Raw genomic sequence first — 27733 nt, forward strand, 5'->3', positions numbered from 1 at the left:
ATGAATCCTTTCTCTTCAGACACGCGTCTCAGGTGAGTAATGCAAACCTTCACTTTCGAAGAAGAACCTCAAACTTTGTGAAATTGTTTAGCAGCAATGCAAGTAGTAAAAGATTAAGCTGACTAGTAAATTTTGTGGTACAATTTTTCTCGTTTAGTTCTACCGAAGACATTGCCATTTGCCTGATTCTATGTGCCTATTGCTTGATAATTGTTGTACACGTGTCGTTAAGTAGGCACATGCATACTTGAATTTTGTAATGTAGAATACAAAATGTTACTGAGATTCTCTCGTCCACACTTTCTGTGATCACTTTTGTTGTTTTCTGATATAACATTATAATTTTATGTAATGAGTATGCAGTCACTGACTCGAGCACCATTTTCCTTTCTTTAAATCCTTGTGATTATGTTCTCGTCTGTCGTTCTGTATTTGTGATTGAATTTTTAAAAATTGCTTTTTATATAAAAATCAAACATTGTTAACAAGCAGCTGGTTTTGGTTTTTTAGCTTATTTAAGTAATTAGTCCCAAAAATATTACCATTTTTGGTTTAAGTTCGTATAAAAGTTTTATTCGATTTTAGTCTCAGAAAAATACAAATAAGCACATGGTTTTTAGCGAGCAAAAACGTATACATTTTTTTATAAGGACTAAAACAAAAAATGGTGTTATTTTTAGGGAGTAAATACTTAATTAAGCACTCCCCCCCCCTCAAAGATAATAAATGTTTAGTATATAGTTTAAATATTATCAGTATTGACAATGTAGTTGTTATACCTGCTTTTAGGGACATGATTCGGGCAATACGTGCTTGCAAAACTGCAGCAGAAGAACGTGCTGTTGTTAGAAAAGAATGTGCTGCCATTCGTGCTGCAATTAATGAAAATGATCAAGACTATAGGCACAGGAATTTGGCTAAGCTAATGTTCATCCACATGCTTGGCTACCCCACACATTTTGGTCAAATGGAGTGCTTCAAGTTGATAGCGTCTCCTGGATTTCCAGAGAAGAGAATAGGTTACCTTGGCCTTATGTTGCTTCTTGATGAAAAACAAGAAGTTCTAATGTTGGTGACCAATTCTTTGAAACAGTATCCAATTTGAACTTTCAATTCAGTTTCATTCCTTTTTTGTATTTCCCAACTTTTAGATTCTGTTTTACAATTATGCTAGGGAGAAATATTAATGATGGGTTATGGCAACCTTAAATAAATCACAGAGATCTTAATCACACAAATCAGTATATAGTGGGACTTGCTCTTTGTGCTTTAGGAAACATTTGTTCAGATGAAATTGGTCGTGATCTTGCACCAGAGGTTGAGAGATTGCTACATTTTCGAGATCCAAATATTCGGAAGAAGGTTAACTTTTCATAATATTTCATATGCTTTCGTCAGAATTTTATCTCTTCAGGAGTATTGAAACTTGATGCATGTATTGGATATTTGGAGTTATATATGATGAATTCTTAGTAGAGGAAAACAGGCCATGAATGCTTTTATGTCTTTATATTAAAGTGTCTCCAATACATAGTGACAATAAGTTGTTCTTATCTAAAGTGATTAGTTTTGGAACTTTGATATTATTCTGCAAGATAATGGCTTTTTACCTGTTTCTGTTTCTTAAATATTAATTTCTTGTAGTGTTTAGTTAATGGATTCTCATTCTGCAGAATTTTGTTACATGAATCTGGCAGTGGTACCAGTGAAGAATTGAGTTGGATTTTATGGAAAACAAAATGTCATATGTGACATGCATGTGATTCTAGAACAATAGTATAGTTACTTGCCTCCATCTTAGTGTGATTTCTGATTTTTAAGTTTCACGTATAAATTTTCTGAATAGACTGCAAAGAGAATGAAGGGACAGTTTGAATCTATCTGATCATTCTCAGTAGGAAAAGAATGGGAAGACAATACTGACATAGATATAAGTGTCCAAGTCAAATGAAAATTGTTTTTTCTTTTTTGGTAAAGCTATAAAATATGTGATCATTCCAACTGTATACCTACCTCATTACCCCTTGATCTCAACTGTGGGTATGACTTTTTCCTTGTCACTGTCCCTAGATGCCCCACAAGTCCCCAGGAGGGATCCTTGACATTGTAAAATAAATAACAATAAGTTAATAAAAAATAAAAATGGTTAGAAAAAAAAGTTATGTACCCTTTAAGAAATTTAAAATTATAAAACATAAAAGAATATATTAGATTATATTAAAGAAAGAACAAAAAAGATCTTTACCTATATTACATTAAAGAAAACACTAGAAAATCATTTATGTAAGTACGTGTACATATATAAACTAAGGGTAATTTTTCATTTATTATACAAAGACCCTGTGGTGTGAGGATTATGATCCATGTCCCCTTCCTTGAATCTTTTGTCATTCCAAATCAGGTTCAAGGGATTTTTTGTTCTCTCAGTGCAAATTTTCAAATATATTTTGTTTTTCTGGGAGTAACTTTTTATGTACTTCAACTACAATGTACTCTTTCATTCTATGATGTTAATAATAGTGCTTACCTTATGGTGCCTCGTGCTATATTTTTTTTCACATTACAAAAGTGATTTTGGATTAGTACCACTGGCCACCTATAGAGGAGAGGAAGACGAAAGCTCACGTAAGGTGGTTTTGCCATGTGAGAAAGGCCAACAAGTGCTCCAATGAAAAAGTGGATCAAATGGAAAATAGTCCAATTAAAAACAGGTAAAGGAAGATGTTACAAAACTCTAAATGGTTTTACTGAAAATTTGATTTTTGATAGTCCAACAACATTGATTGATCTATGTAGCCAACTTCACCAAGTAAAGGTTTAGTTGTTGCCATATATTTATTAATGATCATATGCAACAACAACCAAGTCTTATCTTACTATGGTCAGCTACATGGATCACACGACCTTGGCCAAAAACAAAATTTTTAGAAATATTATTAATCAAATGTTTCTTTTAATAACTTTATCTAAGGTTCTTTAGGGTCTCCCTCTACCCCTTTTTACTGGTCTAAAAGTCATGCCATTCACTCTCCTCATTGGTGCTTTCAAATCTGCATGTGACCAAACCATCTTTGACAATTTTCAATCATCTTTTTTTTAACTATGGGTATTACTCTAATACTCTCATGTATACTATCATTTCTCTTGTTCAACCACTTATCTTTTTCAACATTCTCATTCTGCCACTCCTACTTTTTCTCATGTTCCTTTAAGACCTAACATTCACTACCATATAGGATAGTTGGCCGTAATATATTATGATAAAATTTTTCTTTCAATTTGATAGGTACTTTACTGTTTCAAATAACTCTTGAGCCTTTCTCCACTTTAACCTCCCAACTTGTATTTCATGAGAAACATCTTCATTAATTTTCCAGTCATTCTGTTGGGTCAATCCTAAGTACTTGGAACTAGAATCTTGTGGTATAATATCATCTCCAATTTTAAGTTCTAAGGTATGGTTTCCCTAATCTTACAATGTATATACTTTGTCTTACATTTGCTCAAGCAAAAACACTTAGATTATTAATAATCATATAATACCAAAAATAGTTTGAGTTATGAGATTGATCGTGAAAGGTTAGTTGGTTGTGGACATCACTTTTTATTCAGTCATGTGCAGAATTTTCTCAATGTCTTTTGGATGTTTCTCCTGTTTTCGTTATTTTGAGTGGAAGCCTGACTGGCATTTTCTGAATGATTCTAGTCGTGTTGTAATTTAATGTTGAGTACTTTAGTTATTGACAAAATCTTTCCCATTTAAACTTCTTTAATTATTATTGTTCATTATAGTAAATGAACTACACTGACTGTTATACAGGCAGCATTGTGCTCTACAAGAATCCTAAAGAAAGTTCCAGACTTGGCAGAAAATTTTGTCAATCCTGCTACTGCCTTACTAAGGGAGAAGCATCATGGAGTTTTAATTGCTGGGGTTCAGCTTTGTACAGAGCTGTGTAAAATTAGCTCAGAAGCTCTTCAACATATTAGAAAGGTGCTTTTCCATCTTTCATATAATTATTTTCTCTCTTGCATCGAGCATTATTCTAACACCTACTAGTGATAGTAACTGAAGTAATTTTATCTACTCGACTTAGCACAGAAAAATCATTCTGTTCTGCATTATCTAAATGCGTACACACATTTGCCTTCTTGTTGCTGTTACTTAGCCAAACACAAATATGGATTTTTTAATTTACTTATTGATAATTGTTGAGAATTTTAGGATTTGTTTGGTTTGAGAAAATGTTTAAAATTGTTTTTACTGTTTCTTATTTCTTTGAAAACAAAAAACAAAATAAAAACAAGGTAGCATATCTGTAATTGAAAGAATAAAAAACATTTTCTCAAAGTAAACAGGTCCTTATGGATTTATTTTCTGGAATCTGATTTCTTTAAAATATATTTTATAACAGCCTTGCAAACCAAAAACTGAAATATGCTTTAATCTAATATTTAGTTTAGTGTTTGAGCCAATATTATGGCTTTTGTAAACTCACATTTCATTGACTAGCTTGCAATTTTTTACAGGCATGATGCCACATGTTACTCTTTGCAAGCAAGTCTACTTCATATAAATATTATTACTTATCTTATTTTACCTTTGGGTGTTTTCTGCACAAACTTTTATGCAAATTTATTTGACTTTGGTCAGCTATTGTTGTAATTGTAATAAGAAACTATAAACAATTATTGTAGAAATGCACAGAAGGTTTGGTTAGAACTCTAAAGGATCTAGCGAATAGTCCTTATTCACCAGAGTATGACATTGCTGGTTTCATGGACCCTTTTCTTCACATCAGATTGCTTAGACTGTTGCGCTTATTGGGTGAAGGTGATTCTGATGCTAGTGACTCTATGAATGATATACTTGCCCAGGTCAGTATACACGGTCAACTTTATGGTCTTATAGTTATATTTCTCCTGCCGTGATGATTGAATTATTTGTCATTATTATTTATTGGAAGTCATATGTGCCTTTTGGATATTTTTTCAACTTGTATTCAATTTGATAAAAGCATATCATTTCATGTTGCATTCCAAGACAAACTTATGCAGGTGTCTTAATAAAGGATTGAAGGATTTTATTGAAGGAAACTTTATTTCTGTTATTTTACATCTTTTTTTAAATTAAAAAAGAATTTTTAGTACAGAAAAGCAGGGAAAATACAATAAGGAGGACAATGAGACATTTGTCAAGTTTGAGAAAAACTACATGCAACACGGAATGAGAAATCTAAAAATTGCATCAAGACTGCCTAGTGTCTCTTCATATAAAAAAATAACAACACCCTTGAAATAACCATGAGTAGAACACCAAGAGAAATGCCATGAACATTATCCTATCTGACAAGTTTAGGGGCAAAGAGCCATCTTTGAAGATGCAGGCATTCTGATCACTTGAGTACAGTATTTATTTACAAATGTAACAAAATCTATCCTTAGAGTTTTGGGATAAGAATCAATCTATCTAAGGAAACTATACAAAATACCAGAAGAATATCAAACGTAAATATCTCAACAGAATATATGCTAATTATATACAAAATCTCAACACTCCTCTTCAAGTTGGAGCATATATATTGTATGAATCCAACTTTTTACATAAATATGTTATCCTAGGACCTCGCAAAGATTTAGTGAAGATTTTTGCAAGCTGATCCCTAGAACACACAGAAGTTTTGATGTCGGAGATGATCTTCTTTCTAATGAAGTGACAATTGACTTCTATATGCTTTGTTCTCTTGTGAAAAACAGGGTTAAAGGAGAGGTACAAAGCTGCTTACTTACCACAAACTAGTTCTATAGGGCCAACCTTGCAGAATTTAAACTCTTGAAGTACGTGTTTCCACCACAGTAGCTCACATGTTCTGTGAACCAAGGCAAGATCTCAGCTTTCATACTTGATCTAGCAACAACACTCTGCTTTTTACTCTTTCAAGAGATAAGATTACCACCCATAAAAATACAATAGCCTGAAGTGGACCATTTATTACTTATATCTCCTGCCCAATCTGCATCTGAGTATCCAACAATGTCTATGTCCTCTGTTAGTGTAAACAAATCTTTTTCTTGATGACCCTTTGACATACCTAAGGATTTGAACAACTGCATGCCAATGACTCTCACAAGGAGAGTTAAGAAATTGACTTACAACACTAATAGGAAAAGATATACCAGGTCCAATCATGGTGATATATTTTAATTTTTTCACTAGTCTTTGATATCTGCCTAGGTCAAGAAAAGGCTCCCCTTGGTTGGGTAGAAGCTTCACATTAGGATTCATGGGGGTGTCAAATCTCATCCAAAATGTCAAGAGCATACTTTTTTTTGAGAGATAGCATTACCTAACTTTGATTGGGATACGTTAATTCTGAGGACATAGGATAAAGGACCTAAGTCCTTGGTTTGAAAGTGTTGAAATAGGTGCTGTTATAGGGTCTTGATGCCTTCCTGATCACCACTTTAATTATAATATCATCTACATATATATTAATGTGACGACGAGCATATAAAGAAAATAGAGTGGTCTGCTTCACAGCAGATCATTCCAAATTGCTGTATAATTTTACTAAACTGACCAGAATAAGCTTAACATAATTGCTTTAAGCCAAACAAAGATTTCTGCAATTTACATACAAGACTTGACTCCCCCTGAGTAACGAACTTGGGGTGTTGCTCTATATAGATCTCTTTCTCCAAATCACTATGTAAGAATGCATTTTTAATATCTAACTAAAATAAAGGCCCATACCTCATGGCAACCATTGGAGGTGAATTGAGGGCATCTTTGCAGTTGGGCAAAAGGTATCACTGTAATCTAAACCATAAACTTGTGTTTATCCTTTAGCCACAAGATGGGTTCTCAATCAATCTGGCTATCCATCAGGGCCTACTTTAATATTAAAGAACCAACAACAGATTTTTCTGGCAGAGGTGAGACAAGCACTCATGTATCGTTACAGTCTAATCCTGCCATCTCATCAATCATTGCTTGGCACCATCCTGGATAAGATAAGGTCTCTTGTACTATCTTAGGAATGGTAATACATTGATGGGCCAAATGCTACTAAGACCCAACCAAATAAGGGCAGATGGGAAAGGTCTATTTTCGTAGGCTAAGGGCAAAGGCAGGAAATGCTGAGTTGGTGGGGCAAAAAGTGTGAAGAGCAAATTGGAAGAGAGTATGTAAGGGATAGTGAGTGGGGTTGGAAGGCATGCATTCTGTTTTTCCTTAAGCTTATGCTGGGCTTGGAGAATTCTCTCCATTGCTGGGAGCGTTGCTCTTATTCTTTTGTATTCACATTTGAATTTCAGTTCAATGAAATCATAATTCTCTTTGATATGAATTTCATCCTATCAATCTACCTATCCATCAGGGCCTACTTTAAAATTAAAGAACCAACAACAGATTTTTTGGGCAGAGGTGAGACAAGCACCTGTGTATCGTTAGAGTCTAAGCCTGCCATCTCATCAATTATCGCTTGGCACCATACTGGATAAGATAAGGTCTCTTGTACTATCTTAGGAATGGTAATAAATGAAATAGCAGAAACAAAAGCATAGTAGGTAGATGGAAAGTTGTTAATAGGATGAGGATTATGAGTAAAATAATTACCTTTACGAAGTGCAATGGACAAGTCAATAGAGGTAGATGGAGCTAGAGCAGGAGCTGAGTCACTAGGCTTAGCTGCAAAAGTTGTAGTAGGAACGACAAGACATGGTTGATGCTCATAGGTGATACCAAATCGGTGTAGGTTAGGGTCAGACTCCGATGGTGTGGACGAAGTACCTAATGCCTTGAGAATAATTGGAGTAGACATAACAGGATCAAAATGAGAAGCGAGAAATACCTGAGGAAAAGGATCTTAGTTTGTTGGGGAACTATCCGAGTCAATACAATATGATGTGTCTTCAAAGAAGGTGACATCTGCAAAGATGTAAAACTGATTGTAGTGGGAGAGTAACAAAGATACTCCTTTTGAACACGTGAGTAACTCAAGACATGAGGAGGAATAGAGTAAAGCGGTTCCACAGGGTACAACAGGGAATGAGGAGTTTGATTATCCAAAATAGAAATGGCATTCAATTTATTAAATATAGTAGGAAGAACATCACCCCAAAATTATATAGGCGCATTGGCATTCAATAAGAGAGTTTGAACAATGTCCACAATAAGTCTATGTTTTCTTTTGGCTATACTGTTTTGTTGAGGTGTATGAGGATAGCTACATTGATGTATGATGCCATGGAAAATCATAAATGAATTGAAACAATAAGAAAAAAGATATTCATTAGTATTATCACTATTTAGTGTACAAATTACTTTGCCAAATTGAGTTTTGATTTTTGAACAAAAATTTGGGAAAATATTGAATAACTCAAAATGATCTTTCATTAAAAATATCCAAGTATATCAAGAGAAATCATCAATGAAAGTAACATAATACTTTTAACTTAAGACAGAAGAAACACAACTAGGACCCCAAACATCAAAATGAATGACATCAAAAGGAGGCAAAGCTTGATTACTATTACTGTTAGGAAAGGAAGCTCTAACATGCTTTCCAAGCTGACACAACTCACATTCTAAAGAATTCAGTTGTGAGAGATGAGGTATCATTTTCCTCAATTTATTCAAAGCTCAGATGACCTAGATGACAATAGGAGACTCGACAAATGCACAAATAGTGGGAGTAGAGATGGCTGAAGGGAGTAGATACCATGTGATTCAGATCGAGCTCCAATCATTAGTCCTATACCCTGGTGCTGTATCAAAAAGGAGTTAGAACTGAAGGTTATAGCACAATTTAATGAGCTAGTCAGTTTGCTTATAGAAATTAAATTGAAGGGGCATCTGGGAATGCATTTGAATGTTCTTTTTAAGTAAATTTTGGTTTGTTACTTCTTAATTCTGATGTCTTTCTCTTAGATCCTGTTTGGCAGTGCTGTCAATTCAGTAAAAGCCTTTTTTTTGGGGAATTAAAGTTCATCTTTTTCTAATGGTCGAAGCATTAAAAGTTCACCTTTTTTTGAAGTTCTTTCTCTTATAAATGTTCTTTTCACAAATGGTAGAAGCAAAACCTTGCTGTTATAGAGAAAGCCAAAATTGATGCCCCCCTTGGGTAGTAAAGTAGAAAAAAAAAATGCATGTTTTTTTTGTCAAAATTGTTTTTCTTACTTATCTTAACAATTCGGATCTCAGAAATGTATATAAATTAAATCATGGCTAAACCGACCTGATGTCAACTAAAATGGATGCATTTTTTAATGAGATTGGATGGCTATAATTTAGAGTTATGCATGTTTATTTGAGAGTTTGTTTAGTTGCTTTCTTTATTGTCTAAGCATACTGCTCAAATGAGTTTTATATTTGGCCATTGATTAATCAAATATTTATGCTAGGGAGGGTTATAAGGGGGATAAATGTAGGGCCTCTTGATGTCTATCCATACTACTCTAATATATGGGCTTGGATCAACTAAACACTATTTTTGGTATATAATTGAAAAGTTATGCTGTAGTCATGCATCTATGAATTGGTCACTATCAAATCCTTCATATTTTAACTGATCAAGCCTAATATTTTCAAAAACAGTTTTAACCACTTGATACATTATTGAAATTAAGCTCATTAGTCATCACTACAATTTGAAGTTCTGTTCTTTGTCAAATCCATTTTACACTAGTAAATGGATTGATGAATTTCATTTACTATACTTATTATGAATGACCAAGATTTTTTAGATTTATGGTGAATTTTTTAACTTTCTATTTCTTTTAGGTAGCTACAAAGATTGAGTCAGATAAAATTGCTGGCAATGCCATGTTATACGAGTGTGTTCAAACAATAATGAGCATTGAAGATAATGGTGGCTTACGTGTGCTTGCCATCAATATCCTTGGAAGATTCTTGTTGCATTCAGACAACAATATCAGGTGTTTTGTTTGAAAACTATCTGGATTGTTTCTATATAAATACTTTGGAAAGAATGTAAATAAATTAGGTAATCATAGCCTTACAATATCATGTATATATAGCAAGCAATGATAATCTTTGCTTTTATTGTGATCCAGTATACACACAAACAGAATTCACCAAATGTCCCTTGCTTCTCTCTTCTCTAAAGATAGTATCAAAGCTTAACCTTAATGAGAGAGAACCTTAATCCATGTATACTTGGTGGACCCATAGCTCACCAATATTTATTTTTTCTAAAAATTATCTCATTTTTAGTTTCCTGTACATCTTCTCTATTGTGTACTTATTCCAATCGGTTCTGCCTATTTTTTTTTTTTTTATCAAAGTTCTGCTACTCTTTTAAGACACCAGCTGTGTGTTCAACTTTTTTGCCCAGAGACCCCCTGGTTTGTCTCCTCTGGATCAGATGTTTCCCATCAGGCCCACATCCAACAGCCCACTCACTCACTTTTCCTGTGTCATACTGTTTTCTGCACACCATGCCATCTCAACAGCGCATGGTGGTATATATGACAGACTGACAGTTTTCCAGTTAATGATTACATCAATGTTGCCCCACTTCCCTCTACCTTGATCTGTGGTCCATTACACCAATTTGGACAGGTCCCCTTAGCACAATGTTTTTTCTCTTTGCTTTTTTCCACTACCCCCTATGACGCATGGCAAATTGGTGATAGGCAATGGTTGATGAGATAATGTCTTTAGAATTGAATCCTACACGGGTTCTTGTTCCACCTCCTCTAAGAAAATCTATTGCTGGTTATTTAGTGGATCTTCAATGTTCTGGTGGCCTCTAATGGACCAGTGGAGCAGCTAAAGACTTGTCGTGTGGCTGAACCTTTGTTTGTTTCATTGGAAAGAAAATGAGGGGAGAGGAAAATAATTGAATTGAAGAGAAAACAGAAGGAAAGAAAAAATTGAACATTTGTTTCTAAAGGACAGCTTCTCTCCTTTTTCTTTTCATTTCCTCTTTAACCAAGCAAAGAAAATGCATCATTATTCATGTTTTCTTCTCTATTTTCTTTCCTCTTATCCAAATAGACCATAAAGGGTACATACAGGTTTATGGTCTAAATTAAAGCAATACATTTTCACCAGTTACAAAGGTGACATTTATCTCTTTTTAGCTATGGTTGGCATGAAAATTGGCCTTGTTTTAGTTATATTTGATGAGGATCTTCTATGCCTTTTTAAATTAGGACCTATCTAGGATTAAAACATGGTGAGTTTTGTGTGAATTTTGTAGGGAACGGGCTGACCTAAGAACCCCAATTTTTTCTGGGAAAAATGGAAAACATGAAATTAAAGATGAAATTGAATTGGAATAGTTATCAATGGTAGATGGCGGATCATGGTGAACAGCCAAAAAACTGCCATAAAATAATGGTGAATGCCATGGCGGCTTATGAAAGAAGCATGATGAACATAATGAAATAATATAATATATATGTATATTATATCTACAAAAAATATATAAAAAAACATTGCAAAATGTGATATAAAACTGAAAAACTAACTATATATGTCAAAACCGAACAACTTAAAATCAACTTATCACAAGTTTCATAATAACATTGTAACATAAGTTTCAAAGCATAGTTCAATATAAAATAAAATATCATCAAATGTCAAGTAAATGAAACAAAGTGATAGAAAACAAGAAAACATAAAGACTAATTATCTTAGACTTGCATTTGGGCTTTGCTCTTTTTTATTCTAGGAGTTTTTTCTCCTTTGTCCACTTCAGTTTTTTCTTGTGCTTGGGCTTGGACTTTGTCCCTTTCCATGTCCTCATCTTCTTCACTGTAAGCAGCAAATCTCCTTCAGGAATTTCCTCCCCTTTCTTCTCACTCTCTTCTACACTAGAAAGTTCAGATTGGGATAATCGTTAGTAATGTTTGCATTGTCCTTTAACACCATAACTTTCTTAGTTGGGTAATCGGAAACAATGTGGTCTCTACCCAAACATCTAAAGCACTTAATGTCTTTAGTTCTAAACTTGTTTTGCATTTCTTTGCCTTTGTTTTGTGGGTATATTGAGGTGCTGCCATGGGGTTTCTAGATGATGAAACTCCCTCTTTCATATACCTCTCTTTTCACCTAGAATTGTCATAGTTAGAAGAACTCTTCTTCACACTTTTTCTTTTTAATTGTTGTTCTATTTTCATGGTATGACAGAGTCTTCAATTTCTACATAATTTTGCAGCTCCACTACATCCCTTATATCTCCCTTCAACCCATTAAGGAACCTAGCCATAGTAACCTCTATATCCGCCTCTACATTAGCTCAGATCATGGCTATTTCTAGCTCCTTGTCATACTCATCCAGACTCTTACTCTCTTGCATAAGACTTTGCAACCTATTATGCAATTATTAGGGATGACAATGGGTAGGGTATGGGTAAGGTACTATAGTACCCATCCCCATATCCGCGTTTTAAAAAAATACATGTACCCAACCTCATACCCGTGTGGGTATGAACATTAATCCCCGTACCCGTACTCTCTGGGTACCTGCATACCCATCTTGTACCCATTACTCGCGCTTGTTTGAAAAAAAAATATTTATAAAGAAAAATATGTTTATATAACTTCACATAAGTAACATAATAATACAAAAATTCAATATGTAGTTGCCGAACAAGGTATAAATATAAATAAAAAAATATTCAAAGATCATGAGTGCTAAATGTATCTTAATATAATAAATTTCTAAACTAAAATTCATAGAAACAATAAGTGAAACTAAACACACAAGTTATTTGTTAGTGATAACTCTATCTTGTGTGAGATTTGATCGATTGACAATGTCAGTGCGATAACGAAATAGATCTGCACAATGGTTGTCCTTTCGTGTGGGATTACTTAGTGACCTTTTATGACGACATTGACAAATAACTCTAATGAATAACGTTTCATAGTTGCTAGGTTTTAATGAGATAAACATTGAGAATGAGAATAGAATTAGAGTAGAGAAGTTCAATACTAACAACGAAAAGTATATACATAAAATATTTTTTTTAACTTCTGAATTTGAAATTATAAAAAAAATAATAAATTTAATTAAAATAATATATATATATATATATATATATATTAATACTAGTATTTTTAACTCATATACTATACGAAAGTATTTTATCAAAAATATAAATTTTTAAAAAATTATTTTAATGAATTAAATATTTATAATGTATATAAATTTTAAAAGAAAGAATTTGAATAAAAGATAAATGGTCACAATAAAATTTTATAATAAAGAAATATATGTGTATATTAAAAAAATTATATTTTTTTATCTGAAGAAAAAATTAACAAATAAAAATTAACAATAATTTTTTATATTTTATATTTTTTCAAAAATTTCTTTGAACGTTAATAAATAGTAAGAATAATATTATTTAGATTTAATAAATTATAGTTGTGCTTGTAATACATATGTTGCATAGAAAAATATTATTTTAAATTAAAATATAAAAAATAAAATTTAAATATTATCAATAAATAATAAGTTTACGGTAATAATAGGTGATTGTAAAATTTATAAAATATTTACAATATATTTATTATTTATCATTCACTTTATGATTTAAATATCAATATGATTTTATTAACAAAAATATTTGTGTGAAAAATATTTTGTGTGTCATATATAAATAATATTTTAAAAAAAGTCAATCTCATATTAACTATGTAATAATTATATTTTATTAGCATAATTAAATGATATAAAATAGTAAATAGATTTTTCTTTTAAAAATATAAACTAAAATAAATTTTTTAGTTTACTTTATTATTAAATATATTTTTATATTAATCTTATATAACTTCACATAAGTAATATAATAATACAAAAATTTAATGTATAATTATAGAACAAAGTTCAAGCACACACATACACAAATTTTATATTAATCTTATATATGTGTGTGGGTATGGGGCAGGGTGAGTACTTAGATACTCATACCCGTACCTATTCCTATTAAAATTTACAAATTTTTACTCACAGTCATACCCGTACCCATATAGTGAGTAAATATCCTACCCATTGTGGGTAAATCTTGCGGGTACCCATAAGATATTTTATGCATTGCCATCCCTAGCAATTATCTGGTGTAATGAGATGACACATACTTCCTCCTCATCACTCTTTTCAACTCCTCCCAAGTTTCTAACATAGGTTCCCTATAACCCTCCTTTTCTCCTTTTGGAATTGGTTTCACCACACCAAGACATAATCAGTGAATTCTAAGGTAGTCAATTTTAATTTTCTCTTTTCTGTTAGATTATGGCAAGAAAATATTTGCTCCACCTTCATCTCTCACTCAATACAAGTATAAGGATCACTCTTCCCCTTAAAAGGTGATATAGTCGCTTTCATTCCCTCATATCTTATCTTTCTTCTCTAATGGGTCCCTCATGTTCTCTTATCTTCTCTTCTTCTTTCTCCCCCTAGTTCTCTTTCTTCATTATGATTGATCTGTTCAAGTTGTTCTATCCTCTCATATAACTCTTGAGTGTGTTCTCTCAACATTCCTTACAATTGATTTGTTTAGGCTTCTGTTAGCAACCTATTAGGACCCTCATTATTTCTTTCACCTCCAATGACTCAATTGTTTCCTTAACTAGGCTTTTAGGCAATGTTAGCCTTCTTTCCTTCACTCATTCTCTAGCTTAAGGTTCTTACTAGAATCAACCAATCTCTTCAAGATGAAAGTAACGGTGAAGGCACTCTCAAGGCTTAAAAGAGCAAGAATTGCGGCACAAATAAGACTAGTAGCAAAGAACAATTTTACTACCAACTCTCAAGGCTTAAAAAGCAAGAATTGTGGCACAAATAAGCCAAGTAGCAAAGAACAATTTTACTACCAACACACTAGAAAGACAAAGGTGACAAATACTATCAAGAATTGACAAAAAAAATACTAAACAAATTTTGACAGCAACTATAACAAGGTTACTAATACGAACACAACGGCACACAAAACACAAGGTTTTGGGCCCTTTTAGCTCTTGCTCTTCTCATGGGTCTTCCTAGACCTTATATTGGATCTTGGGCTTTTTGCTGGGCTTGGCTTCTCCCATAATGTCCTCATCAATATTAAAAATGACTCCTAGCATGACAACTTGATGGAAGACATTTATATGGAGCTATCCCTTAATTTGTTGTTTAGGGGGAGTTAGGTCTTGTTTGTAAACTGAAAAATCTTTGTGTGGCCTTAAATAGTCACCTCAGACTTGGTTTCAGCACTTTAGTAGGGTTAGTCAACAATTTGGCCTGATGGGTTGTGAGGCAGTTGCAAACTATTCTGCAATGCTTATGAAGAAGGAATTGAGGCTTCCATATAGGATTTATTTTAGCATTTTCAGATCAAGGACCTACGCTGAATACAATATTGTCTTGGCATCAAGGTGGTCCAATCTTAAAGAGGTATTGCTGTTTCTCAAATGAAATATGTGCTTGATATTTTGGAGGAGACCAAGATACTAGATTGTAAACTAGTTGACATTCCTATGGATTTGAATGTGAAGCCTCTACCAAACCCAAGACATTAGTGAAGACTAGTGAGAAAATTGAATTATCTCATCATGACTAGTAAGCAAATTTCTCAATTCTCTTTGTGATAATCATTGGCATGTCATTGCTTAGATTCATCAAAGGATCACTCAGAAAGGGGCTTGTTTACACTGATAAAGGCCACCACTTGAATATCTTTGGTTACAAAAATGCTGATTGAGTAGGAGATGAGTGTGGTTGATTGTCCACCTGACCTCTGGTTATTGTGTTTATATAGGAAATCTTATCTAATAGAAGAGTAAGAGATGTTGTAGCTAGGCCAAGTACAGAAACCAAGAATCATGCTATGGCTCACACCACTTGTGAGTTCTTGTGGCTAAAGCATTTATTTCCAAGGTTGTGGTTCTGTGAGGTGAGTCCTATGAGACTAGTGTGTGATTATCAATCAGCGTTGCATCTTTCATCAAATCCAAATCCATTCATGAGAGAGGATTAAGCATATTGAAGTTAATTGTCATATCATCATAGAGAAGATTTCTATTCCTCATCATCAAGACTTCTGCTATCAATTTGAAGGATCATCTAGCCTTTTTCACTAAATCTTTGCGGGATCTTAGGGTAACATAAATATGTAACTAGTTGGCTGCATATGAAATATGCTTTAGCTTGAGTATTGATTATGTGATTTGTTGTGAACCAATTATCCCAAAATCTTAAGCTATTACATGAAGACACGTGAATGGTTTTAAGACACGTGAATGGTTTTATATTATATTTTTAATATCCCTTTCATGCAAGAGCCCTTTGATCTTAAAGCATGGGCAATGCATAGGTTCACCTACCTTGTGCCAAAATTTAACTTTCTTTTACTAGAAGAGTGGGGATGGCAGGGATCGAACTCGAGACTAGTTGGTCATAGAGATATCATACCATGTCATGAAACAACTATCTTAAAAGCTTAAATTATTAGGTGAAGACACATGATTGGTTTTATATTATATTTCTAGTTTTCTACCATGATTGATTCATTGATTCTTTGTCTATTTCCTAGTTTCCTCATTTAGGAGATTTCTGTATCATAGGAAATCTGTATCTTATCTCTAGGATTTAAGGATTTTTTTCCTTTTTAACGTTTGCATCTTGTATCTCTATATTTGTATATCACAGAGCATTTCTCAGTCAATCATTATGCATAGAAAATTATTATAAGTGAAATCCTTCCATTTCATTTATTACTTTTTAAAATACATTTAAATCAATTCCCATCTCGTGCTCTCTAGGTCCTAATACTTATTCCATCCGTTATTCTATTTTAAAATTTTGTAATTTCTTTCTTTTTGCTTTCTGTACTTCATTATTGAAGTTAATTGGAATCTTCAAAATTCACCCTTCAGATATGTGGGATTGAACATGCTGATGAAGGCTGTAACTGCTGATGCTCAGGCAGTGCAGAGGCACCGTGCAACAATTCTGGAATGTGTAAAGGTTTTAGTTGAGCAGCCTTGCTTCTTGTTCCTTATTAAATGGCAAAGCTCACTTTGTTTTATGACTTGAGAAAATAGTGACTTGGCTTTTTGGTTTAGGATTCTGATGTTTCAATTCGGAAAAGAGCCCTTGAACTTGTTTATATTCTGGTGAATGAAACTAACGTGAAGCCCTTGACAAAAGAGCTAGTAGATTATCTGGAAGTCAGTGATCAAGATTTCAGGGGAGACCTTACTGCCAAAATTTGCTCAATAGTTTCAAAGTGAGTTATACATACAATGGCATTCATTTTTTAGTATACATGTATTTTTTTTTTTATCATTTGAATTCGTTTTTATGTTTTTAGGGGATGTGGTTAGCAAGCTAGAGTTGCCTGTTTTATATTAGAATTTAGGTGTGCAATTTTTCGTCACTATGCAATGATTTCTTGGGGCATTAATGAAATTCCATTATTATAAGATGATTTTATTTTGTTAAACTAGTTCACATTGTTAATGGTCAATTCTTTTTAGAAACTTCGTAAACTGTCTGTTTGTTTCTGGGAGGTAACAATACTAAGCATCATCTCTTACATTGCAATATTAGAATAGTGGATATTGCGTCCTTTCTTCACCCTATCTTTTCTTTGGTAAAATAAATAAAGAAGCCATTTGGTCCAGTTCACATGGGCCTGGTATCTGTTCCTCTTTTTAAGTGTTTGGTCAAGAGCCACATCTCTATTCCCCTTTATCAGTTTAGAACGAGTAATTACATTTGTTTTTTTCCTGCTTCTTTAAAATTTATTTTGTTTTTTAGTAGTTACTTATTTGTGCTTCAGGTTTTCCCCAGAGAAGATCTGGTACATTGATCAGATGTTCAAAGTTCTGTCTGAGGTATAAACATAATAATAGACAAGCTTTTGTAGTGAATTAAAATCTTCAAGGGCGAAAAAATTGATCGATGCATGCTTTTTGGGGTATTAATCAGTGATGTGTTCGTGGATGTCAGTTCAGTTTTTTTTTTTTTTTTTTCTCATCTCTACATTTGGCACGCTACATTCCAGGAAAAATGATTTCTGTGAGAGTTTATTTTAGTTTTCCCACATGCATTTATATGACAATCTTATGTCTATTTATCCCTTTATTTTTGCACAAGGACCATTCTGCTTTGCTGCTTCGCTGCTTCTTTCTATTGGTCCCAAATTATCCATCCCTAAATAAATTTAGGTGTATTGTGATTACTACTTTGATGCTTGGAGTGTCCATATTGATCCCTTTTATTTGGTTACAAATTAAGTGCAAATATTGATCTCTATGCTATGCTAGTAGGCTGGAAACTTTGTAAAAGATGAAGTATGGCATGCCTTAATTGTTGTGATAAGCAATGCTTCTGAGCTTCATGGATATATAGTGAGATCATTATACAAGACATTTCAGGTGTCATCCAAACAGGTGCTCTTTTATGCTTTGACAAAATCTGTTGATGCTGTTGTTTTCCTCTTATTGCCATTAATGTAACAATTGATGAATATTTTTTATCAGGAAACTCTTGCTTGCGTTGCAATGTGGTGCATTGGAGAGTATGGTGACTTCTTAATCAATAATGCTGGAATGCTTGACATAGAAGATCCGGTAATGGTGAGTGAATGTTTCTTTTTGAAAGCTCATGAATCATGCATAGTATTTTTGCATTGCTTAGGAGATGTGAGAACTATTTTTTATAAATATTTCATCGATGGACAAGGATCAATTGGTAATGTGAAAGGTTTAGAAACCCAACTGTTACAGAATTCTAGTTGGAGAGGTAAGAAAAGTGCTTAAAAGAATGGATAATGACAAAATTGTTAACCCTTATGGTATTTCTATTGAAGTTTGGAAATGTATAGAAGAAAGATATAGCATTTGATTGACCAAGCTATTTAATAAGATTTTGAGATCTAACAAAAGGTCAAATGAGTGGAGTAACTCAGTGCATAAATACCGGAACAAGGGAGATATTTAAAATTGTTTTAACTATAAAGGGATACCACTTATGAGTCACACTATGAAATAATGAGTAAAGACAAGACTTGTGCATAAATTAATGGAAGAGGTTGAGGTTGCAAATAATTAATTTAGTTTTATATTATGAAGATCTCCTACAAAAACTATATGTTTTTTAAGAAAATTAATTGAGTACTAGAATAATGAAAGAGACTTATATATGACTTTTATTAATTTGAAAAAAACATATGATTGTTGCAACAAAAGTGTTGTAAAATGGCTTGAAAAGGAAAGGTGTTTGCAGACGTATATCTAACTATACAAGACATGTATGATGGGATAACTACTAGTGTTAAAACTTAAGCAGGCACGACAAAGTACTGTCCTATAAAGATATGTTTGCATTAAGATTTAGCTTTAAGTCCTTATTTGTTTAATATAGTCTTGGATGAGCTAGCTAGAGACATACAAAATATCATTCTTGAATGAACGTTGTTTGTGTATGATGTGGTCTTGATAGAGGTGTCAAAAAAGAAGGTTAACTCTAAACTTGAGCTAAGAAGACAAATGTTAGAAACAAAGGATTTTTGTGTGAATAAGATCAAGATAGAGTATAAATTTTAATTTTAGCAAGAAACAAAATGAGAATGATTTAGAAGTTAAAATTGGTGTTGATGCCATATCACAAGTTTTTAAATTTAAATATTTGGGTTCTATTTTACATAATGATGGTAAAATTAATGAAAATGTTACACAAAATAAAAGTTGTGGTTAAAATGGAGATAATAAAATAAGAGTTATTTGTGATGACAAAATGCTTATTAAGCTTGAAAGGAGATCTTATTTTATAGAATGATGGTAAAATTAATGATGTTATACACAAAATACAAGTAGTATGGTTAAAATGAAGAAAGTATTGAGAGTTATTTGTGATTGCAAAATACTTATTAAGCTCCAAGGAAAGTTTTACAGCTGTTATACAACTAGCTATCCTATATAGTAATGAATGTTGGACTTTAATGGGTCTATGCGATAAAAAAGTAGGAGCAATAGAAATGAGAATGTTAAGATGGATGGGCATACGCAAGAGTAAACAAAATAAGAAATGATTGTAAATGAGGAGGGATTGGAGTAGCACCTACTGACAAGAAAATACAAAAAAATTGGTTGAAATAGTTTGGTCAAATGTAAAAAAGACTACTAGAGGTACTAGTGAGGAGGGTTGATTGTATGGCCTTTAATCCTGTATGAGTAGAGGGAGACCAAAAGAATCTGAAAGGAAATTATTAAAAAGAATCTTATGATAAATAATATCTCTAAAATTTGATATTTGATTGAGCCTAGTACCGTTGTATGATCCATGTATTCAAACACATCTATTGGGATAAGACTTTGTTGTTATTGCTTAAATTTCATGATAATGATAAAACATTTGATCACAAACAATAATTATTTTTTAAAATAAAAAATTCTTCTAAAGGAACTAGTTAGATGATGGATAAAGATATGGAAAAAAGGCATCCTGGTGCTAGAAATCCAAGGTTGGTATAGTATTAGTAGTAGCCTGATCTTGTATTTGCAAAAGACTGATTCCATGACTTGAAACTATGATCTATGAGTCCCAGTATCTCGTGAAACAAATAAAATATGTCAATCTCAGTATTGCCTGCTCACTGTTGAAATGAATTATATGATTCTTTTCTGGTTTATATTACTGTTCTCCTATATTGTAAAGAAGGAAACTGGGAAGTACTATAATTTGTTTGATGTTTGGTTGGTATGTTTGTTATTCTCTGATAGATATAGCTCCCGGTTGTTTTCTAATTGGTAGAAATTTGAGCATGATGTGTACTTGGCATTAAAGCCACAAATTTAGCTTCTAGCTTGCCCCTTTCTTTGGTAATTGTCGGAAAATAAAGAAGTCTCACATTGGTTTTTTGAAAATGAGAGAAATAAAAGGAATATAAGAAAGAAGAGTACGAATACAATTGCTTTAAGTATTTTGGACAAAGTTACAACTTCAAGCCCAAATCCATCAACAAGACTAACCACTCTCTGGCATAAGTGTAAGACTTGGATTGGACCCTATGAAGCTTAGATACTTAGTACGACATATATACGATACGAAATACGGGGATACGGAAATAATTTAAAATTCAAGATACGATACGACTTAGATACGTTAACATGAATTTAAAGAAATAACATACATACAAAATATTTATAAAGAGATATTGATAATTAATTTATATTAATGTGTTCCATTTACATATCAATGATCGCATTTTACAAAAACATCCATGTGATCGTATCTTTCCCTTATCTAAGTAACTAAGTCCAAATATTTCTCCTACTATAAACAAATAAAAAAATTACATACTTTACCCGCCTATTCAAGTTAAAATTCCACAAAAGAATTGGTAGTTCTATCCAAAAGAAATATAGAACTATCACAAAAAGAATGTCTTGCCCTTATACTATTTAATTCTAACATTGTCACACTCATTTCCTCTATCCCCATTGTCTACAAAAAGCATAACTTCTAAGTCTGGTTTATCAAGAGATAATTCAGCCAATTCAAGAAATCTAGTACCATCATCAAGTGGATCATGTACATCACTAATATTCCACATCCTTGTCTCTCCTTTAGTATACTTTTATTTTCTCCTAGACAAAAGACGAAGGTTGGAATGCACATAAACCAAATCATTAGTCCTTTTTAGATCTATTTTGTTTCTCTTCAAAGAATGAATGAACGACGACATACTCCAATTCCTCTCACAGCAAGATGAGGAACAAGGTTGTACAAGAAGCTTTAAAGCAAGCTTTTGAAGTAAAAGGGTAGAAGATCGATGCATTACCCACCAAGATTTTGGATCCAATGTCCACCTATCTTCAATCGAATAAGAAGCAAAGGCACCATCACAAGATGAGAAATTCAAGAATTCAACAAAAACATTTTTTCTTTCCTTAGCATTAGGAAAATATCTCTTCAAACATTTGTTCCTTTCTCTCGAAACTTCATCATCTTAATGTGGAAGTCTATTTGGAGCTTCCCTAAGCTGTTCTTCATTATAATACTTATATATGATTAAAAAATTTGTTATAGTATGACTTTTATTTTTCAAGAGACAGGAACTAAAATAAAATTTACCTTGGATTCAATTCAATAAATGGGCCAAACAATGAAGTGGAGTACAATTCTTGCTTGACCTAAAATTCAGTATATTATGAACCACATCATAAAAATTGAAAATCTCATTTGCTTCCTTTTCCTCGTGCCTATATATAATTGTCTTTACTTTTTCAATTATAGAATCCCACATTTCATAGACCAAATGAAGAGTGGAAGCATCTGTGTCACATTTTTTAAGCATGCTATATATAGGATCTGTGAAAGAAAGAATTTAGTCTAATTTATCCCACCATATATCATTTAAAACAAGTTCTTTCACATGGGCAGCTTTACCAACATCATCTTCTCTATAACTATTCCGTTGGTCACTACTGACCATATTTTGCAAAACACGTTTCAACAACTTCAACCTTTTTAGCATGACAACCATTAATGCAAAACAGGTTTCAGCAACAGAAAGCAATTTAAGAGATGAAAACTCATTAAAAATAGCCAATCTTATAGAGTGAGTCATTATGAAAGTCTTGATAAAAGATGCATCATCAACTAAGAGAGTGATCGAATGACACTCATTGAAAATAGTTTCAATTCCATTAATATTTCTAGCTGCACATATGTTTTTCAATGCTAGATTCAAAGTATGAACGACACAGAGAGTCCAAAACACATGATGAAACTCAACTTCAATTAACATCTCAGCTGGCTTACAAATAGGAGCATTATTGGTTATGATTTGAACATTTTTTGCCCCTACTTCATTAATTATATCCTTTATTATGCTGGCCATGTGGTGTTTATCTTTGTACTCCTTAGAACCATCAACAGCCTTTAAAAATATTGGCCTTCTTTCACTTACAGCCATGAAATTTATCAATGGCTGCCTTTGAACATCTGTTCATCCATCAGAAACTAATGTAACTCCTTTTACAAGCTACAAAGATTTAATAGGGTAAAGCAACCTTTCAATATGAGATCTCTCTTGTTGTAAAAGACTAGTTCTTAAAGCATTATAACTAGGAGGAAGGAAACCACCAAGGTTATAGTTGACAGCAAATGAATAAGAGCTAACATAGTAAGGATTTCTAGTAAGATGAAATGATAAGCCAGCTGAATAAAACATTCTTGCTATATCTCCTCTAAGTTGATTTTTTTCATTAACATTAAAAGCCCTTTCTATTGTACCACTTAGCTGAAGGTAGTGGGACAGTTTTAGGCTTAATTTTGTTCTGAGCTTCTTCACAAATTCTTTTCAGATCAGCCAAGTACTCCGTAGTGACCTTAGGACAAAAAGCAACACCAGCATCAAATATTCTAAGTAAATGTGCTTTCACTCTTGAGTATGAACTTTTGACCACTTTCTCACGAAAATTATAACTCCATAGCTTGTTGCCTCCTCCATCTCCTAGCTTATCCTTTATAGTGGCAAATGCCTAAAGTGAAGCATGATCATTTTGAAGTTCTAATGAATTAAAGTTAATTGGAATTCTAAAATTAGACTCAGCATTAGAACTTATTTTTTGTCAACAAACACAACTGTTGAAAAATGAAGAATAACAATTTTACTTTTTTGCTGTAAAATAAATAGAAAAGAGGAGATTAGAAAAGAAGAAGTTTATGAGATTTTACTGCAACTGCCATAGAGTAACAACGTTTAAAACTGTTGCTGAAGTCCAGATAAGAGGAACAAAGTTCAGAACTGTTGCTGCTATGAAGCCCTAGTAGTGACGAAGATGGTGCTTAAGGTTGTCGATGTTGCTTTGACTGCCATCGAACACACCCACTATCTCTGTCAAAACAGAAATCTTGTCACCCACTATCGTGAATTGGAGAATTGACACCTAAGGAACTTTTTTGACCAGAATCAACCTCTCAAAGTACTCCGAATCACCTTGCTTCCTCAATAGTTCTCATTTCCCCAAGAGAATCACAGCTCGAAGAAGCCCTAGCTGTTTGTGATTTTAGGTGAGGTTCTGGTTGGAGTGTTCCTATCTCGCGAAGAATGAGAGAAATGGGGAAAGAATGAGAGAAATGGAGAAATGGGAGAGGAAAGATTGAAACTCCCCATTTCAATAATAAATTTACTCAAGTTGTTACTATTTTGAGTTGAGATGAATTGGAGTCGTATCGGAGTTGTATCAAATGATTTAGAGCCGTATCTAATTTGTATCAGGTTTGAAATTAAGTTTTAATAATAAATTAAATTATAGATACTTTTTGGATACATATCTAGACATATCAGACATGTATCGGATACATGTCCGACACTGTTACTTTGAGTGTTTTTATGTATCTAGGCTTCATAGATTGGACCCATTCATAAAAGTTTAACAGGCTGTATCAAAGTTCATATGGCCTTGTCCCTAGTTGATGATCCAAGTAAAGTCCTGTGGCCTAAGACTTGTAGCCTAATAGAAAAAAGCTGAAATTATAACTATATATTTTAAAAAAAGTTCTTTTCATAATTGTAATAAAACAAAATAAAAATGTACTTTCTATAAAATTGCTATAAAGAGACCACTTTTTAATGCATTCTTAAGATCGCTTTTTCCCAATTTGAAACAATAGGCCATTGTTGCATGTAGAAATTTATACAGAATAATCTTTCATTACTTTCTTTTTATTTACTTATAGTCTTTTTAAGATTAAGATGTCTTTTGTTCTTATTTTGTTTCTTTTGAGCAGGTAACTGAGTCAGATGTTGTCAATGTTGTCGAGAATGCTCTAAAACACCATGCATCAGATCTTACCACAAAAGCAATGTCTTTGGTCGCCCTTTTAAAGCTATCTTCACGGTTTCCTTCCTGTTCAGAGTATGACATTCTTTTTCATTTGTTTTTATATATCTATAACATTATATACCTTAAAATGGTTTTATTTCTTTTCTCCTACCTTTGCTTTTGAGGATTGCAATATTCTAGTATACCCAGCAGATCCAGCTCAAATAGTTTAAGACACTTATAACCTGTTGAAACCAATATGCGTTTATATTAATCTCCGCAACAAATCATGGGATTTTCTTCACCCCTTTACCGACCAAATACTTATGTACCTATGATAAGGTGGTATCCGTGTGTTTTTACATTTAATATGAAAGTTTTATTCTCTTTTCATTCTATGCATAGGAGAATCAGGGAAATAATCATTCAGTACAAAGGGAACCTTATGTTGGAATTGCAGCAAAGATCCATAGAATTCAATTTGATTATTGCAAAGCATCAAAATATTAGGTGAGATTAACCAATTTGCATATTATATTATATCAAAAGCTTGAATTGCTACTACACTCTTCAAAAGAATTTTACAAAGAGAAAGATATTTATCATCATGCAGATCTACACTTGTAGAAAGAATGCCAGTTTTAGATGAGTCGGCTTTCATCATTAGGAGGGCTGGTTCTTTGCCAGACACAGCATCAACTTCAACAGGACCTTCAGTTAGTCTTCCAAATGGGATAACCAAACCGGTGGCTCCTATTGTAGATCTTCTTGATCTAAATTCAGATGATGCTCCTTTACCAAGCTCTTCTGGTGGCGATCTTCTTCAGGACCTTTTTGGTGTTGATCTATCATTGGTATCACAACAGTCTGGTTAGTGTTTCTGGTGTACCTTTTAAATTATCATGATGCTTGTATAAATGATTTTTTAACTCATAATTTCAATGTGGATTCCGTAGATATAAAAGTAAGTAGCTGCATTTTCTAAGGCCTACTTTTTTGAACCAGTAGTCTGTGGCTAGATCACCTAGTGGGATAAGGCTTTGTTGTTGCTTGTTAGTCTATGGCTAAATCAATACAGATTTGATAAAAATTTGTTTAGATGGAAAAAAAAAATTGTTTAGGAGCAGAAGAGTACAAAGAAACTTTACGTGACGTTTGTTACAAGAAAATTATGAACGAAAACACCTACAGCCTGATTGAGTCATGTAACAGAGCTTGCCAGTCTCTTTGCATGTCTAACAAGGAAACATCCTTATAGAGACCATGAGAAGATATAAAAAAAAAAACACTATCCCAACTGTTGTCTACAGACAAAAATGTTCCCTTCAAAATTCTGACATTCTTTTCCATTCAAAGGCACCAGAGAACTACAAAGACCGAGCCCTGCCACAGAATCTTAGCTTTACAAAAGCCTAAAGAAACAAATGGCTGTATATTTTACGAAGTTTACAATGAAGTTGTTCAGTTTTAAAAACATTACTGTTATGTTGCATGAGTTGGAAGTAATTTGTGAAGTGCAAATTGAAATGTGCAAGGGAGCTTGCTTTCCCAGTGGAAAAAATCAACACACAGTGACATGTAGACCCATGCATTTATTTTTCCTTGGATTTTCTTGTAAGAAACATTGGTGAATAGTTAACACATTCATGTGATGTCTGATGTTTACTTTGCATATTTAGGTGCTAGTCAAGCTTCAAAAAATGGTACAGATGTTCTTTTGGATCTTTTATCTGTTGGATCGCCTTCCACGCCTATTAAATCACCAGGACAAAGCAACCCATCTACAATAGACATTTTATCCCCTAATCCGAGTAAAAAAAGCACCACTTTCACCATTAGATGATCTATCATCACATTCACTTTCTTCAAGAGCAACTTCTAATGTTGCAGCTGCTCCCATGATGGATTTATTGGATGGTATTGCCCCCAGCCCACCTGCTGATGGTAAACTTTGTTTAGCATAGCAGCTAAGAAATAATATTGATTGATACTTCTAACTACTAATTCCCCATTCCTCTCTTGTCTTAAATAGAAAACAATGAACAGGTTTATCCATCTATAACTGTATTTGAGAGTAACTCCTTGAGGTTGATGTTCAATTTCTCAAAACAGCCAGCGAACTCACAAACAACGAATATTCAGGCTACCTTTACAAATTTGACCTCGAATGTATATACAGATTTTGTTTTTCAGGCAGCCGTTCCAAAGGTATGCCGGTTAGCATACTGTTGAGCTTTCTGCGTGTACTACTAAGATCATTATGGTGGTGTTTAACACATAATTTGAGGGTACTGCTTTCAATTGGATCATGACTTATTATTATTTTATTAGCTTAAGGTTCCTTCAGTTCTAATTGCTATTGAAAAATGTCATCCCATTCCTTTATTTGACATGTAATTGTAAGAACTTCATAACATAAATAAAGCAGAACTTGGGGTTGCCTTTTACTGAAGGGAAGAGATCTAGCAATAAAATGTGTCAATGACTGTGTGTAATTGAATTTCCTTTATATTAGTAGTGTATTTAGTTGTCTTGACTTTTGGAGATGAATAATTACATTTTGAAAATCATGGTCATCTTATTTATCATCTACTTATTTTGGTATTTTAATTTTCAGTTTCTTCAGTTGCAATTAGATCCAGCTAGCGGCAATACTCTCCCTGCTAGTGGAAATGGATCCATCAAGCAAAATATGAGAGTTACTAATAGCCAACATGGAAAGGTAGATTTTCTTTGTTTACCTAAAATTTGTGCTCTAGCACCGTACCACGTGCCTTATGGTTTTATCTACAAGTGCTTCTTTGAAAAGACGTGACGGCTAGCAACTATTCTTTTCAGAAATCTCTTGTCATGCGCATACGGATAGAATACAAGATAAATGGTAAGGATACAATGGAGGAAGGACAAATCAATAACTTTCCTCGTGATTTATGA

The 27733-nt window shown here is 33.1% G+C and overlaps 1 pseudogene; it reads left to right on the forward strand.

Moving 5' to 3' along the window:
- LOC113858751 lies at window positions 1-27733 on the forward strand (annotated as a pseudogene).

This window comes from Abrus precatorius, unplaced genomic scaffold (assembly GCF_003935025.1).
Source record: "Abrus precatorius isolate BTA unplaced genomic scaffold, Abrus_2018 Scaffold2, whole genome shotgun sequence".
Taxonomy (NCBI): Eukaryota; Viridiplantae; Streptophyta; class Magnoliopsida; order Fabales; family Fabaceae; genus Abrus; species Abrus precatorius.